Source organism: Lipophrys pholis, assembly GCF_963383615.2.
Source record: "Lipophrys pholis genome assembly, chromosome: 5".
In the NCBI taxonomy this organism is placed as follows: domain Eukaryota; kingdom Metazoa; phylum Chordata; class Actinopteri; order Blenniiformes; family Blenniidae; genus Lipophrys; species Lipophrys pholis.
In genome coordinates this window covers 17,461,508-17,472,216 of record NC_137628.1, presented here as the reverse complement: position 1 = coordinate 17,472,216, position 10,709 = coordinate 17,461,508, and positions in this window count along the sequence as shown.

The following is a 10,709-nucleotide window of genomic DNA, read 5'->3' as shown; positions in this document are numbered from 1 at the left end:
AACAGGGGGAGTCCGTAGAGAATCCTGACAACACACGTTTGAGTAATTACGGTAGTCGTATTTAAATGCGCTGAAGACCACTGGCAGCATTTAGCGAAAAAAGCAAAACATCTCCGTGTGCCGCTCCTGATCTCGGGTCCTGAGGCACGCGAGACACATTTTTGGGAGTCCACTATTCATTCATCCCCACAGTGCTCAGGATGTAGCAGAGCACAAATGAAAGAAGACACAGTGTAGCAAGGTTGTGCACCAGGCAGGGCTGAGTGATAATAGATGAGATGTGGAGTGCCTGCCTGGGCTCCCCACCCAGGAAGAGTGTGTCCGTGCATGTGCGCACTGCACTGTGTATTGTGTTTGATGATGGACCCCAGCTGGAGAGGTTTCGACGACGCCTTATGAAACATGCTGGAGGATGATTACAATGGAGAATGATTATCACTTAGTCTCTCTGTCTCCACATGTCCCCTCCCACTCCCTCCCCCTCTCTTCTATTTCTCGCTCCTTCCTTCTCCTCTCCCATTCAGCACGCGAGGTCAAGTGTCACTCCGTCTCCGTTGTCAAGGCTGCCAATCACCCACACAGTGAGTGCGAGGCAACTGTTGCCAAGGAAACAGAGCGATTTGGTTGCTAGGCACCTGGAGCTGTGCTCACAATAGTCATTTTGTTGCTTAGAAGCACACACACATAATACACACAAGACCACAGAAATCGCTTTGCCCAATCAACAAGTCAACACATCTGAGTTAAATCTGTATAAAACATAATTACATAGTCTCACAGATTTGCTTACACAGTAGAAAGAAATAATGGAAGTGTAAATTATACAAGTGCAATTTATCACAGGCACAAAGGGATGCTAATCTATTGCTGAATTTGCAATGAAATGTTGTTTTTCTAATTTATAATACTTAGCAATAATGCTAATGTACCACAAATGTAATTCAGGATGTTTTATTCCGACACCTCTGCTACCTGATTAATCAGCCCGCCCCATCGTCCAAGAACTCCTCAAACTCACCCCTCAACTAGATCAATAAAAGACATAAACATCCATCATTCTGACTAAAAATAGTTGCCCATAAAATCAGTCAATCTTTTATTTCCCTACTGGCACATGGACCCTGTGAACTCAGCAGCTGCAATGTGTGTGCATTCATATGTATGTGATGTATCTGTATTTTCATAAGATCTATCAATTCCCTATTTCCCCACTGGCATGTATATTATGTTTGTGTGTGTGTGTGGGTCTGAATCTCCATCATGACAGCCAATCAGCTGAGCTGAACGCTGAAATGTCAGCCACGGGTGCAAGCCTTGACATGTCCTCATGTGTTACTGTCTCCTGTTACTGCTACAGGCATCAAACTCTCACACATTTTTAGCAAGAGGAGACAAAAATAGGAACGCAAGAGGAGCTGGTAGTGCAGTGGGTTGATGGTTATGCAGAGTTATAAAGTTCCATCCCGTGGCATCGCAGCCGTTTACGGCCAAGAACCCACAAGCAGCCTGCCGAGCGGCCTCGTCCGCCAACTTTAAAATTTCTGTTCGGCATGGGCAAAATGTTCAGAGCGAGGGTGTGAAGGGCTGTGAAAGACAGCCATCAACTGATAAGATTATGGGATTGCTTGTGTACACGACTGAATGAAAAGGGTATGTAATCAAGAAGGTTTGGAATTAACGTCTGAGTCTGAGGACTTTTGTGTTAAGCCCCCTGAACTAATGCCCTGGGGTTTAGCTTACTGGTACGGTGCAAGACTTCCCCATTGGCGCCTCCGCAGGAGAGGCAGACTCTGGCCAATGGCACAAACTCATTTCCTCCACAGGTGTAACGAGTGACATGGTTGATAAAACTCCGATGATAAAACCTTTTCACTGGCTGGATTTGATACGGGTACCTGGCTCACCCTGATTGCATTCTATTTAAAAACCTTTCCAATTGAACAAAGTAAGCCTTTCTCGTAAAAAAAAGAAGGAAAAATCCAACTGGAGGTGTGTAATTAAAAACCACCATATGCCTGTATGACCTCCTCAGTGTGACGATACATTTCCATATGTTTCTGTGGTAACTGTGTGGCCTTCTGAAAAGGAGCTCTAGATTTGGTCCAGTCTTGATGACAGAGCTTCCACTCGACTACGCGTATTCTCAAGCAATAACATCCACATCTGTATTATCAACCCAAGAATACCCGTGGCCGAGACCGGAGCAAAGGTGCCCACCTCCTCCCCTCCAGTCTTTTCTCCCTCCTTTCGACCACGCGGCTCGCTCTCGTCTCTCCGGTGCACTTCCTTTTTCGCTCCTGCACTCGGAAAGAGATTGCAGCGCGGGGAGACGAGGTCTGCGTGGAGGCAGACCTGTAAGGACAGCACCTGGGATGCAAGAGACAAAGAGATCAAATGTATCTATTAATGACATTACAGCCGTGTTGCTCCTTGGTTCTATTACACATTTTATGCACGCACTCACACGTTGAGCACATTGTCAGACTAATAACTTGATTGTACGATTTATGCAAGAGTTACGCACAAACACACACACACACCAGGCAGCCTGCTGTACCTGAGCTGCACCAAGTAAACAGATCACACTGCCAACAGCGGGTCCCTTTGCTCTCCCTAGTATCAAGCAATCGTTTAGCCGAGCTCTGAGGGAGAGGGCAGACTCACCAATTATCAAATAGGTGTCAGTATGTGTTACTCTGCACTGAAGGGAGAGTGATTACCAGACAGATGTTCAGCCATCACCTACACCTCCATCCCTCCTCCTTCTCCTGCCCGCCTACTCTCTTCATTCATTCCATTTTCCACTGCTTTCTACCGTCCGTCTCCCTCTTGCTTTCTTTGTCTCCTCTCGCCTCAGCTATTGTTGGAAGACTTCCCGGATATGTCCCCCCATCTACTTCTCCACCTCTACACACCGTCTCTCTTTCTTGGTCTGTCCCATGGAGAATAAGCTCGACTCGCCGCTATCCACACTTGCCAATTAGAGACACAGTAACTGTCAGTCAACAGCTGAGGAGGAGAGAACGGGGGAGAAGAGGAGTCATCGGGAATAGGGGGGGAGGTGTGGGAGACTGGGATTGCATCAGCACCACAGACAGCTCCCTCTGGAAAACTCCTGCTAGTTTACAAACATGACTTGACTGTCTTCCCCTTTTTCTTTTTTCTCGTCCTCTCACTTTTCCTCTTAACCTTTCCTCTCCAATAATTGTGATCCGTTGCCACTCCTGTCCCATGTTTGCCTCTTTAGTCTCTCTCTCCTCCACTTTTCTTGTCCTCAGATTAACATGTTCCCCCCCCCCCCCCCCCCCCCCCACACACACACACACACACACACACACACACACACACACACACATGACCTATACATCACTGTCTGTATGCCTGTGCGCTATGAAACCTGACACTCCTCGAGTTACCATTCTCCAACCTTTTCACCTGCTTCCTAACCTGCTGTCATTGGAAGGAAAAAGAAAAAAAAAAGTACAGAAACTATCCACAGCCATCACATCGAGAATGTCTTGACATCTCCCTCATTACCTACCCTCCTTTAAGTCTTCTACCTTCACCCCCCCCCCCCCCCCCCCCCTTTGCCTCTTGTCTCTACCTCCATCCCAATTGTCCATGTCTGAGTTGCTGATGATGACAACTCAAGTGGACGTGTCTTCTGTTCTCACCAAGAGCTGTGAAGAGATGTACGTAGGTGTCAGAGATCTGGTGTAAAAATACACCCTGCTGCTGCCCTCTTCACTACTCAGGACTGGTCTGTGTCTGCTCTGTGTCACTGGAATGTCTTTGTTTAATTTGAAGGCACGCTTCGGTGTGGTTTTAGCCATGTATGTGGGTGTGAAGCTATGATAGCATGACACTCAAGTATGGGTGTGCCTGCAGCAGCTCTTCTGAATGTATGGATGGCTGGGCCTTTTTTTTTTTTTTTTTTCTTTCAGCCTCACTTTCACTTTCGCATCCGTGTGTGTTACCCTGTATTCACATATTTTCAACACTTCCATCCACAATAATTGCTGTGCAGACCCAGTAAGAATCTTATTTCATAGTCAAAGACATCTGGTTTGCATTCATAAGAAAATCCATTTCCCGAATTGACTTGATTGAACATGAACTGGCTCCAGCTGGAGGGCCTAATGAAAGAAAATCGGTCTGTGTTTCATATTTATGTCTGATGCAACAGACTTATCAATTCTTTAATGTACCTGGTATTTCAGATAGGCTACAGAATCACAAGTGGCTGTGCCAGGGGCAAAAAAAAACAAGACGGGGTTTTGAGACGGAGACGAAGACTGAGCGGATGCTGGGCCAATGCTGCTTGCACATTACTGCTTAATTGCTTGGAACTAAAGGCGCTGTTATGAGGATGTTTATGCTTATGCCTGCAACAGCAAATCCATCCAGTCATTTCAGCAACAGTGTGGAGTTGAATAGTCACCACACAGACAAAAAATAAATGACCCAATGATGACTCTTGCAACAAATTCAGCCTTGAGTGCAGAATTGGGAAGTACCCTCCAACTTTCAGTGACAAAACTTAACAGAGCCCCTTTGGCTCCCTTAATCTAGCAGGGGCCTTAATGCCAAAAAAAAAAAAAAAAAAAGGGGGGCTCCAGTTGGCCTACTGGCCCAGATAACCACACAACCACACACACCACTGTAAAATTGCAGATAGCCAGCACCTGTCCCTCTACGTGACAGGCTTGGATATTAAGCTTTCTTTGTTTGTAAATACATCCGCTTCCACTGACAAGGAGAACCCAGTTCAGTGGCAGGCGTGGATTGAATCTTTAACCCTTTGCAGGGAAGGTGCAAGAGGTTTGAAGGTTTCTTGTCTTTAAAGCCAAAGAGAAAGAAAGAAAGAAAGAAAGAAAGAGAGAGAGAGAGAAAGAAAGAAAGCAAAAGGCGCAGGCAGTGCTCCTGCGGTTCAGGTGCAATCCTCATCAAGTGATTTGATAGGCACATGGGAGTGATGCTGCTGGGACCAACCTGTTTAGTTATCAGATCATAAAGCGTGGCAACCAGGAATTGATCGGTTCGGTAATCTCGTGCCACGCTGTGCAATAAAACCGACGGAAAACACCTTCAATCCACAAGTCTTGCTTCCCTCACTTCAAGGATTATCAATAAATATCTTCAATGATCGAAAGTGTGAAGTGATTACACTCTGATCGCGTGTGAACTGTGCCCATGTCGTTGTTTTTTTTTTTTGTTGTTTTTTAATGGTTTAAATCAAAGCGGAATAAAGAATATATAAATATTTAACTTACCGCCACGTCCACGTTAGTGAGAGCCTGCGCGATATGCCATGCACTGTATCCATGCTGAAGTGTGAGGCTCGGCTCTGCTGTGCGGGGAAACGCCCCCCCTCCTCCCCTGTTATTCCTTTCTCCACAGTGCGCTCCTGCTCCTGCTTGTGGGGAATCACATAACCACTCCTTGTTTTTTCCATTCTCTCCGAGGGAGGGATGGATGGAGCGATCCGGAGCCTGTGCAGCAGCAGCAGCAGTAGCAGCAGCAGCAGTAGCAGTAGCAGTAGCAGGATCCTGTGCCGTGCAACTAATCTGCAACCTCTCACCTCTCCTCTGATCCTCTCCTCCTCCTCTTCCTCCTCCTCCTGCTCCTCCTCCTGCTGCTCCCACAGTGCACCGGGCACTTCAAATCCATAGGCCAAAGTGAAATAAATGATAATAAAGACCTTTAAGTCGTGATGACACAATGAATACGCGCGTGAGAGTGGGTGGTTAATTAGCTTCAATGATCAGACGATCAAAAGAGAGTTTTCTTTGAATCATATCAAACTATCCATATTGCAGATGATGTTATTTCAGCTATATATACACATTTTGTGGCCTGCCCATTGTGGAAATGGTTAGCACTTTGAGAATACTTAAGCTTGGCAAGCTTTTCATGATCTCCTTTGTGCATGTGTGGGTCTTCTACACTTTCCTCCAATAGTCCAGGCAGAATTTGAGGCTAATTGGTATCTTTCATTTGCCGAACAGTATGTGCATGTGACTTTATGACTCTGTGTGTTTGCCCTGGGATCGACTGGCATCGCCACGAGCCCCTAGATCAACATACGGTGTAGAAGATGGATGGAGGTAAAGCTTAGACCCATTCTACATGCCGCGGCCTCGTCGTCAGATCATTCATCAACTAATCTCTCCATATTAGCATACATTGAATGTTTTACACGCGCAATCATCGTTCCTTCGTGGTGCTTCGTGACTCCTACGGTCTCCGACAGCATGCCTCATAATGGGGGTGGACAGACCTGTAAAACACAATGCAATCTTGTGCAACAGCCATGCAATAAATCGCCAAAGCAGTTTTTTTTTGTTTTTTTTACCCCCAGCCTTTTTATGTTATGAAATATTGCTTCAACTTCAGTCATTTAAGAATTCATCACTTTTTGGTGGTATTGACCTTTGTACACAGAACAAGTTTATGTTTAAGAGAGAGAAACCCTTCATCGTGTAGTGCAATACCGTCGCTTGAAGAGTGTTAGTTTTCCTAGAATGTGGATAAAACAACATGGTTACTTAACAATTTCTAAGAGTCGTGGCACTACTCTGACAGTCTGACTGACATGGCTTAAGGATTCACCAATGGTTTCATAGACTTTAAATCTCCCTCAGATGTCCCTTCGTTATCCTCTTACTCTTAACTGTCCTTCAACGTGTCGCCGTTGCGTAAACTCTGTCAAATTTTCAATCTTAAATGCTTCCAATGTGACGTTCCTCCTCATTTTCTTTCACTCTGTGAAGTTGCTGCTGCTGATTCAGGCTTTTTGGTGTAATGTTGGCCAAGTACATTCAAGTAGAGGCAGAGCAAAGTGCTGCACCCACAACGAAGTAAAACAGGAGGGAGGTGCATGCTTTTAAAAATTGTTTCCTAAAGGGTCCAATCAAAGGATTTTATATTTCCTGTGCATGCGTGCATGTGTATCCCTGCTCCTAATGGGGCCTTTGTATTCATCGGACGTTCTCCCTGTTGTGAGTGTTTCTACCCCAACGACTGTGACAATAACCTTTTCTATGTATTCCAAACTATCCTACTGTTTTTGGTTTCAGTTCGCCTCCTTTCTTGCTTTCTTTATTTTGATTGGAGGCATCAGGTAAAGAAAATAGCAGACAGGCAATATAACTTGTATAATATTTGAGAGGGGGGAAAAAAAGTCTGATTCTGGAAGGCACTGGACCCCTTCAGGGCAATAAAATAAATGGCAGCAATATTTCATCAAATCAGCTGCTTTATTTAGAGTCTCCCTGTGTCTGTCTTTCTCTTTTGATTTTGCTCTCTGAGACACACACACACACACACACACACACACACACACACACACACACACACACACACACACACACACACACACACACACACACACACACACACACACACACACACATGCACGTGCACGTGCACACACTCACACCCAGAATTAATGGCTTCATAATTGTCAGAGACAGACCACAGAGCATAATCAGGAGACTGCAGCAAGGCAAAGACCACTATTTATAATTTATTATGACAGATAGAACATTTTTATCACTGAGGGGCTTCTGGTTTGTTTTGGGATGCGATAAACCACAACTCGTGATCTTTTAGCTGTTATTTCACATACTCACTTAAGCTTTCTTTGTATCGTTCTTTCTTTCTTTCTCTGAAAGATTTAGTGTAGTTTAGCCACAGACAGTGTGTGACCCCGGGCTCAGGAGCATTATACCAAACAGACAGACATTGAGTCAGTGTGTCGGGGAGCAAAGTTGAGTCCATCATGGTAAATTAAATGCCCCCACACGCAATCATATAGTTTTTTATCCTCAAGACTGATTTCTTCTGAGAATTAAACAGAATTGAAACATTAACTTGTGAATTATTTTCAAAACCTTTTTGTGGACATTATATTAACTTACTTACATTTCCTGCGGTAGTTTGTTACCCCTGATACCCTTACCCTCACCTTTACCTATTGTCTTGATATATAATCAAGTCCACACAGAAACACCCCAAAGCCCAACCCCGACTTGAACCCGTACAGAATCATAGCTTTCTTGCCATAAGATGAGAGTGTGAACTAATCACAGAAATTATTGGGTTCTCTATGTGGACTTCCATTTTCGTTCTCACTATGACATGAGTCTCAATGGGTCAATGTGTAAGGTGACACCAAGAACAGCTGAATAAAGGAAGGGCTGTGTATGTTCCTTGTCAAAATCAAGCGTCGACACTGCCCTCCGTGCAATCCCACCGCTGTCAGTTCCCTTTGAGATTCACACGAGGCTAGTCTTTCATTGTTTTACTCGAGAAGTGAAGGCAAGCAGACTGCAGAGTTGTGGTAAACTCATTTCTTTCTAGCTCCACCTTCAGATTTATTTTTGTTTCCGGGCTTGTTGTCTTCAAACTCGACTGAGCCTGACTCAAGACACATGGCTTCAGGCAGTGTATCAGACTTCACACAGCTCCCCCTGGAACCACAAATGGCTTTCTACAACTTTGTGGTAGTCTTCCCCAGGACATTTCAACACACTTTGATGTGTGAAATCAGCAGCGTTCCACTTCAATATTTTCCTCGGCACGTTTGTCTGAAAGGACATAATTTCATACGTTTTCCCAATGATTCAGCTGTGACGGCTCTTAAAGGAATTGCTGTTAACTTTATCACAATCGCCCAAATCACCTCCTTATTTACCTTTGATGGAATAAACCCAGCCCACAGAGCATTGGCATATGATGAAACGTCTTGTTTTCTTAGTGTGTAGCTTCGATAGGAAATTACTCGCGTCAAAAGCACTGGTGTGACTGTCATGAAGCATTAGACAAAACCTGTGTCAATTATTCAATTCAGCAGTTTTTAGCACCGTGAGGTTGAATTTGAAGATTCTCTAATAGGAGTGGAAGTGTGCTTGTGATACTCAGCAGTCATGGTTGTAGGATTGGAAATCAGGATGGAGACTGACTGTGACTGGGCGTGTGTGTGTGTGTGTGTGTGTGTGTGTGTGTGTGTGTGTGTGTTTTAACAAGAGAGACAAATAGGACACACACAACATAGTCAGAGAGAGAGAGAGAGAGAGAGAGAGAGAGAGAGAGAGAGAGAGAGAGAGAGAGAGAGAGAGAGAGAGCAGGTGCATCACTAATGGCTTTTTAAAAAGGTTACAGCGTAGAGCTCTTCTTTTCTAATGGGGCTCTGGCTGTGCTTGAGAAGCAATTTCCGGAAAAGATAATGTTGTCGAGAGAGTGCAGTGAGTTCTCTGTTTGTGTGTGTCTTTGTGTGTGCATCTGTGTGCATGCGCGCGTGCGCGCCCCGGTTATGTGTGTGAGTGTGTGTGTGTGTGTGTCTCTTGTCGTTAACAAGACTGGCAAACAAAAGTACTCTAAGGATCACAAAGAGGGGGCGGGAAGAGATTGGGGCAATTGAGAGACAAAGGGAAACAGAGAGAGAAAGGGGGAGAAACTGCTTGTGTGTATATTTCAAAGTAATTGTGCCATCACATTACATTTATTAGCTTGATGACTAATGCCTGCTGTGGGCCAACTGAGGTCTCAAGTGAAAGAACATTTAAAATTTTCTCGTTTTGCATATTTTTGCATCACTAATGTGCCTTTTGACTTCATAAACATTCAAACTGGTGAATTGTGAAAAGGGCCTCGCTCTCCCTAACGTCTAATAAGCATGGTAAACAGTACCACCCAGTGTACACAGCTGAATATTACAACATTTCCTGACCAGTGTTCATCCCACAGTCCTAAAGGTTTCATGTTATCAAGGAGAAGCTTGATCGTTCTGTTTTTAATTTGTTTCCCCCATAAAAATCTGAGACAAATCAGGGCAAATTAGAGGTATTGATTTTGGGCTTCGCTGCACACAGTGGTGTACTGGTTAACTGTCTTGCTTCATTCTTCACACGGTGAATTAATGACAGCATTATCTGCGGCCCTGTGTTTGCCCCGTGATGGACTGGTGATAAGACCATGGTGTATATCCTGATCCTTACTGAAAGTCAGATCAAGCACCTGGCAGCCCTGTGAAGGTGATAAAAACAGCGTAAGATGGATGCATTTTGAGCATTTTCTCATTCGTAATCCAGAAAGAAGAAAGACCTACTGAGAGGCATTACTTTCCTATTAGTGTCCTTGCAACATCGTGTTATTACAGTGTTTACACTTTAAAAGTCCATCCATCTTCTATGCAGCTTCATTCAACTTGATGAATTAGAAACAGTCTAATGCACGGGGACTCTGGACCTTAAAGTGCTGCGCTCTTCTGTGAGAATCGTAAAAGAAATGCACATAATTTGACTCAGTATTTTGCAATTCAGCGGGCTGAAAAACCAAGGTTGCAGTTAAATTAGTCCCGCATAAAAGGCAAACATGAGCTTTGATAGTTATAATATTGCATAGTGTTTGTTTGCACTGTACGGTAATGTGAAATGATTTTGACTTTAACGTCGCAATTCAGATTTTCCAACTTATGGGATGTGATGACAGGTCAACATGTGGGTGCTGAAATTTGACTGGAGAAACTTCTTAAATGAATAATGCCCGAAATCCATACAGCTGCAGTAGTTTTAGAGTCCGTGGACACTGGCTTAACTTCCACAGTCGCAAGTTTCGAGGTGTTTTAGAGGAATAGAATTAAGAGATAAACTCTTGCTATGAATTAAAATATTGCTTTAATGACATGTGAAAAAAAAATAGGAATA